At 40.9% G+C, this 6,879-nt stretch overlaps 1 long non-coding RNA gene across 1 annotated transcript; it reads left to right on the top strand.

The window, feature by feature from the left end:
• The first annotated feature begins 3,627 nt into the window (after positions 1–3,627).
• On the top strand, positions 3,628–6,801 carry LOC139025964 (uncharacterized). Its single transcript, XR_011477661.1, has 3 exons — positions 3,628–4,262; positions 6,577–6,626; positions 6,712–6,801. It is a non-coding gene; the product is annotated as an uncharacterized lncRNA (long non-coding RNA).
• Positions 6,802–6,879: the final 78 nt, after the last annotated feature.

Genomic DNA, 6,879 nt, shown 5'->3' with positions numbered 1-6,879 from the left:
TGTTCCTGGATCAAGAGATTGAGGTTCTGTCCTCGCTGCACTCAGGGCTGTAACAGATCATGCTCTGGCTGGGTTGTTTTTAAGTAATACATAAATCGAAAGAAACCCAAGAACGTTTCATTTTTAATGCTTGGACTATTCGTAGAACATAAATCGTCTCTTGCTTTGCCAGATCTTGGTTCCTTTTAGTGCTTCTTCTCGGCGCTCTTCTGTGTGTCTCCTCCAGGTCCAGCATGGTGCTTCACCTGGAACATTGGACACTCTGAGTGACTCCTCATATTCAGCCTACACATTCACACACTGGTCAAGTTTTCTATCTAAACAGTCAGATACACTGAGACAGAGAAAGCAGTAAAGGCTCACTTAGGTTATGAATGATTGAGGATGAGATGAGGCTAGTTTATATAGTGCTCACCTCTCTACTGGTGATGATGATGGAGGCTAGTTTTAGAGTGCTCACCCTCTCTACTGGTGGATGATGATGAGGCTAGTTTAGAGTGCTCACCTCTCACTGGTTATGATTGTATTGATTGTAGATGAGGCTAGTTTGAGTGCTCACCTCTCCACTGGTTTATGAAATGAATGAGGATGTATTGATGATAGGCTAGTTTAAGTGCTCACCTCTCCACTGTGCTGATGTGATATATGAGGCTAGTTAGAGGTGCTCGCCTCGTCCACTGGTTATGAGTGATGATGGTATGACGCTAGTTTGTAGAGGTGCCTCGCCTTTGCTTCTCACATCGGTGGATTCCTGATGATGATGAAGATGAGGCTAGTTGGGGAGTGCTCACCTCTCTTATGCTTGGTGATGAGCATGGCAGTGTGAGGAGACTATGTTTAGAGTGTCACCCTCTCCCACTGGTCTAATGTATCGATTGCATGATTAATGAGGCTAGTTTTAGAGTGCTCCACTGCTCCCACTGGTTATTCGATGGTGAGCGCATGACAATGATGAGGCTGAGTTTAAGTCGCTCGCAACTTCTCCACTGGTGGGGATCGATTGGGATGATGTAATCCGAGGCCAGTTAGAGGTGCTCTGCGTCCTTCCACATGGTGTTATTGATCGAGTGGATGATTTGCATGTTTCCATAAGACGTGCTGCGCCCTCCTCCACGGTGATAGTATCCGAATTGATTGACTAGTAGCGCTCAGTTTAGACGTGCCTCTACACTCTCTCACTGGTATTATTTGATTTGTTGATGACAGTGTAGGCTAGTTTAGACGCTGCCCATCGCCGTCTTCTACTGCTCGATTCGATGATGATGATGATGAGCTAAAGTTTAAAGTGCCTCACCTCTCCATGGTAATCGGATGATGATGGAGGCATAAGTTTAGAGTGCTCACTCTCTACTGGTGATGTTATGAATGAGGCTAGTTTAGAGTGGGGCGACCTCACGGTCTACTGGGTGACCCCGATGGCACTTGGAATTTGTAGCGCCTAGTTTTACAAAGTGCTTTCTACTTTGTCCAACTGGGTTAGGTGCACGCTGAATCGATGATGGTGGCTAGTTTAGAAGTGCTCACCTCTCTCTCTATTGGTTGCATGGAATGACGATGCATGATGTAGGCTAGTGGTGAGAAAGTCGCTCACCTCTCCACTGCTTATGATACGATGGATGATAAAGCGCTAGTTTTTAGAGTGCTGCACTCCGTCTCACTGGTTATGATGATGGTGTAGTTTTATGGGAGTGCCACCTTCTTCTACGGGTGCTGTAGGATGGATTGCATGATGAACGGGCTGAAGTCCTCTTAGAGTGCTCACCTCTCTACTGGTGATCAGAGTGGAGTGATGTATGCGACGGGCGTAGTTGTTTATCGGGAGTCGCGACTCCTCTCATACTGTGCACTAACTTGATGATTCATGTATGAGGCTACCTAAGTTTGAGACGTGCTCCTCTCACTGGCTGCAACTTGACGGACTCCGATGATGGGATGACGGCTAGAGGTCTCACCCGAAGTGCATCACCTCATCCCACTTGGCTCACACCGCGATGCCACCGGGTGGTCATATAACTGACCTGATGTTTCTGTACTGACCAATTGGCAGACATGGTACTATGTTGACAGTATATAAGGAGATGTTTAAGTGTGTAGTTGGGTCAAGGAATGGTTTGTCGAGCTCTTCTTGTTCTCCAAATCTTCCTTACCATCACAACTCAGAATCCTACAAGCATTACTGAGCGAGCACATAGAGGCTCCATCCTAATGTCACCCCAGCACACCACAGCACTACGCTAGTCTCTTCATCTCACACTGAGCGAGCACATAGAGATCACTCTAATCTAGTACGGGTGACCTGGGCCACGAGCAACCATGTAGTCCCATTGTTCATTACTCGAGCGAGACATAGAGATACTCTAATTGTTACGCCGAGCCATTGTCAATTTTCATTTGACGCGCGACCAATAAAGATGATACATATGGGGATTACCCCTACACAAAATAGTCGGTTTTTAATCTACTGGAGGCGAGACATACGAGCATACTAATGTTACCTCGATCACATGTCATTCTATTATGTATGTCTTGATGTCAGTCAGAGCATACTTTGAAGTTACCGTGACGCACATGTGTCATTTTAACATAATACTGACCCGCACGATGACATCCACGCAGATGAGCTAATGTAAACCCGACACATGTCATTTCTCCATTACTGAGCAGAGCCACCACTAGACGGAAATACTAGATAAGTTACCACCTCTCGACTGTCTCATGTCAATGTTAACATAATACTGAGCTAGAGGAGACATAGAGATACTAATGTTACCCGACACATGTCATTTTCATTACTGAGCGAGACATAGAGATACTAATGTTACCCGACACATGTCATTTTCAGGACAGTGTCTGTTGGACTGTAAACTAAATATAAGATATACACAGTCGCAGGAGACACCTCCCCACACCCACTAAAACATCATGTTATTTGTGTTACTGCTAGTCATGATAAGTCATGAGCGTTAAGTATTCCAAACAGCATACAACTGGGCCCGTACTCAAAGAGCATCTCAGAGTAGCAGTGTTTAAGTATTTTAATGATCAGTAAATATGATCTATTTATGAATTCGGAGACAGATATTCTCACTATGAATTCTGATATTGACATTGACATTGAACTCTTTTCCTCTGAGAGTTCTGTCCCATCTTGGCCTTCACACCTGATACTGATAGTGGCCTATTCTCGTAATCAGTGCCGCATCTTTGGTTTTCCAAGTAGGGAGGACATAATATATATATATATATATATATTTTAATCGAGTCGGATAAACACTCCAAACAGGTCAGTTAAAAATTCATAAAAAATCCTACAATGTGATTTTCTGGATTTTTTCCCCTCATTTTGTCTGTCATAGTTGAATTGTACCTATGATGAAAATTACAGGCCTCTCTCATCTTTTTAAGTGGGAGAACTTGCACAATTGGTGGCTGACTAAATACTTTTTTGCCCCACTGTATATCCTCTATTTAATATGATTACATTAATAAAATAAATGATGATACATTGAATACAATTAAAACACGGTGTCACTAGACACATGTGTAACTCTTGAAACAGAATAAAAGGTGAGCGACTGTGGACTCGCCTCATTTCCTTTAATTTAATTTCCTTCAAATCCACCAACCTGCCTCTCTGCATGAAGGAAAGGGGGTGAGAAAGGGAAGCTGTTCAAGATTTATCAGCTCCTGAGTAGTGAGAGCCAGAGAGAGAGCACGTCTGGAATCGCTGCAGATAGGAAACACAAGGACAGAGACAGGCAGACAGCTCACCGAGGATGGTAATTTYGGACTAGGCATATTTACGCATGGCAGTCTACGTTTGGTTGGCAGAGGGTATTGTTCAGTTGATGGTGACATTACACAGGGAACTCTTCATACAGCAACGGTCTTTATGGCTGTTTTGTTATTTTGCGTTTTATAGCGAAGTTCACTTCATGTCACCATGCGGGACAAGATCATTTAAACATTTTGAGCTCTCGTAGGTTCCCTGTGGGGATCAAAGTAGACTAGAATCGTATTGTGTATCATTTGACCGAATAAATAATCATTATCTATCATCACCTCAAACTCTTTGACAAGGAAAGGAAAGACTGAAATAAATCCCCCTCTATCCCTTAGAGTTTAGCTCTACTCTCGAGTTTCCCTCGCGGTGTGAGCAACTGTTAGTCCTCGCGTAGTTAAAGTTTATTTTTTTAAAGTTTTAACTTCTTTCAGACAGACAGAGCAAACACACCATTTACTCCGACGTGGTGTACAGACAGGTAGGTGTTCATTATATTATTTGTAAACGTTAATTAGCATATGGCTAACAACTTTTACTTAGGTTAGCTGCTTGCTGGTTTCTATGTAATTTAGCTAACTATCACCGGAGTTTCATTAGCAAATGTTATTGCTAGAAGCTAGCCAGTGTCTATGAATGGATTAGCTAGCTAACGTTAGCTTGGCGAGACAGTTATCCTTACGTTTCATACGAGCCCCGGAATTGGTAGTTAATTAGTAAAAATGTTTTTATTCTGACATTTCAGTTAAGTTTCTTGAATATTACTTTAGTTTTGCTAAACAGATGGAAAAAAATATTGATAGTCAGGCAGGCAGAATCCGTTATAGTTACCCGTTACCTGTCCAAAATTGTAATCAGTAACTGAATTTTTGAATTACCCAACTCGGATTACTTTCAGTTACTTTTGGATTACTTTCCCCTCAAGAGACTTTAGAAGAAGATCCATAAAACGCATTTGGTGTTTCTTCACAGTGGTCTCTGACTTGTGGTCAGACTTGCTAAAGTGGAACTCGGATTTGAATGTGATTAAGAAAACAGAAAAGTGTCCTAATTTATTTTTTATTTTTTGCTAACATCCTTTCTGAATTTAAAAGTAATCATCTAGTTTTTCTATAGAATTTGTAATCTGATTACAATGTTTTTTTGCTGGTAAAGTAGCTGATTAGCTTGTTTTGTAATCAGATTACATGTAATTCACCTTTAAAAAATTGGTGCTGTGAAATGGCAAAAGTCAAACTGACACAGATGTAGAGAGTGGTGTAGTCTGGCAGCTAGCTAATACATTATACAGATATTACTAGAGCGGGGTAGTCTAACAGCTAGCTAATACATTATACAGATATTACTAGTGGTGTAGTCTAACAGCTAGCTAATACATTATACAGATATTACTAGTGGGTAGTCTGCAGCTAGCTAATACATTATCAGATATTACTAGTGGTGTAGTCTAACAGCTAGCTAATACATTATACAAATATTACTAGTGGTGTAGTCTGGCAGCTAGCTAATACATTATACAGATTAACTAGTGGGTAGTCTAACAGCTAGCTAATACATTATACAGATATTACTAGTGGGGTAGTCTCAGCTAGCTAATACATTATACAGATATTACTAGTGGTGAGCTAGGCAGCTAGCTAATACATTATACAGATATTACTAGTGGTGTAGTCTAACAGCTAGCTAATACATTATACAGATATTACTAGTGGGGTAGTCTAGCAGCTAGCTAATACATTATACAGATATTACTAGTGTGTAGTCTAGCAGCTAGCTAATACATTATACAGATATTACTAGTGGTGCAGTCTAACAGCTAGCTAATACATTATACAGATATTACTAGTGGTAGTCTAGCAGCTAGCTAATACATTATACAGATATTACTAGTGGTGCAGTCTAACAGCTAGCTAATACATTATACAGAGATTACTAGTGGGGTAGTCTAACAGCTAGCTAATAGATTATACAGATATTACTAGTGGTGTAGTCTAGCAGCTAGCTAATACATTATACAGATATTACTAGTGGGTAGTCTAACAGCTAGCTAATACACTTATACAGATATTACTAGTGGTGTAGTCTGGCAGCTAGCTAATACATTATACAGATATTACTAGTGGTGCAGTCTAACAGCTAGCTAATACATTATACAGATATTACTAGTGGTGTAGTCTAACAGCTAGCTAATATTATACAGATATTACTAGTGGTGTAGTCTGGCAGCTAGCTAATACATTATACAGATATTACTAGTGGTGTAGTCTGGCAGCTAGCTAATACATTATACAGATATTACTAGTGGGTAGTCTAACAGCTAGCTAATACATTATACAGATATTACTAGTGGTGTAGTCTGGCAGCTAGCTAATACATTATACAGATATTACTAGTGGTGTAGTCTAGCAGCTAGCTAATACATATACAGATATTACTAGTGGGTAGTCTAACAGCTAGCTAATACATTATACAATATTACAGTGGTGTAGTCTAACAGCTAGCTAATACATTATACAGATATTACTAGTGGTGTAGTCTGGCAGCTAGCTAATACATTATACAGATATTACTAGTGGTGTAGTCTAACAGCTAGCTAATACATTATACAGATATTACTAGTGGTGTAGTCTAACAGCTAGCTAATACATTATACAGATATTATTAGTGGGGTAGTTGCGCCACACTGTGGTGTCTGCATACATAGTGTTTCCTTTCCTTCTCCCTCATTAACTCTCCCTCTCTCTTTTCTCCCTCTCTCTTTTCTCCCTCTCTCTTTTCTCCATCTCTCCCTTTAGGTTGTTACGGTGTTAGTCTGCCACTATTCAGCCTGGACGAGCACATAAAGGTAGCCTATGGGTTATCATTTCTTTATTCTTTCATTCATCCTGTCATTCAGTCATTCATTCATTCATTCTCTCATTGTCACGTAGCTGTGTGTGGGCAGAGCCTGCTGTCCATCGGCCTCAGGGTATATCTAAACAACAAGAACAGACTGCAGCCCATCATCGGTCAGGAACAGCTGTGTGTGTGTGTGTGTTGTGGTTGGTGTGGTGTGTGTGTGTGTGTGTGTGTGTGTAATTCTATCTGTGTGTGTGGTG

Source organism: Salvelinus sp. IW2-2015, unplaced genomic scaffold (genome assembly GCF_002910315.2).
Source record: "Salvelinus sp. IW2-2015 unplaced genomic scaffold, ASM291031v2 Un_scaffold3650, whole genome shotgun sequence".
NCBI classification, from domain to species: domain Eukaryota; kingdom Metazoa; phylum Chordata; class Actinopteri; order Salmoniformes; family Salmonidae; genus Salvelinus; species Salvelinus sp. IW2-2015.
This window is presented reverse-complemented; position numbering and strand designations above follow the sequence as displayed.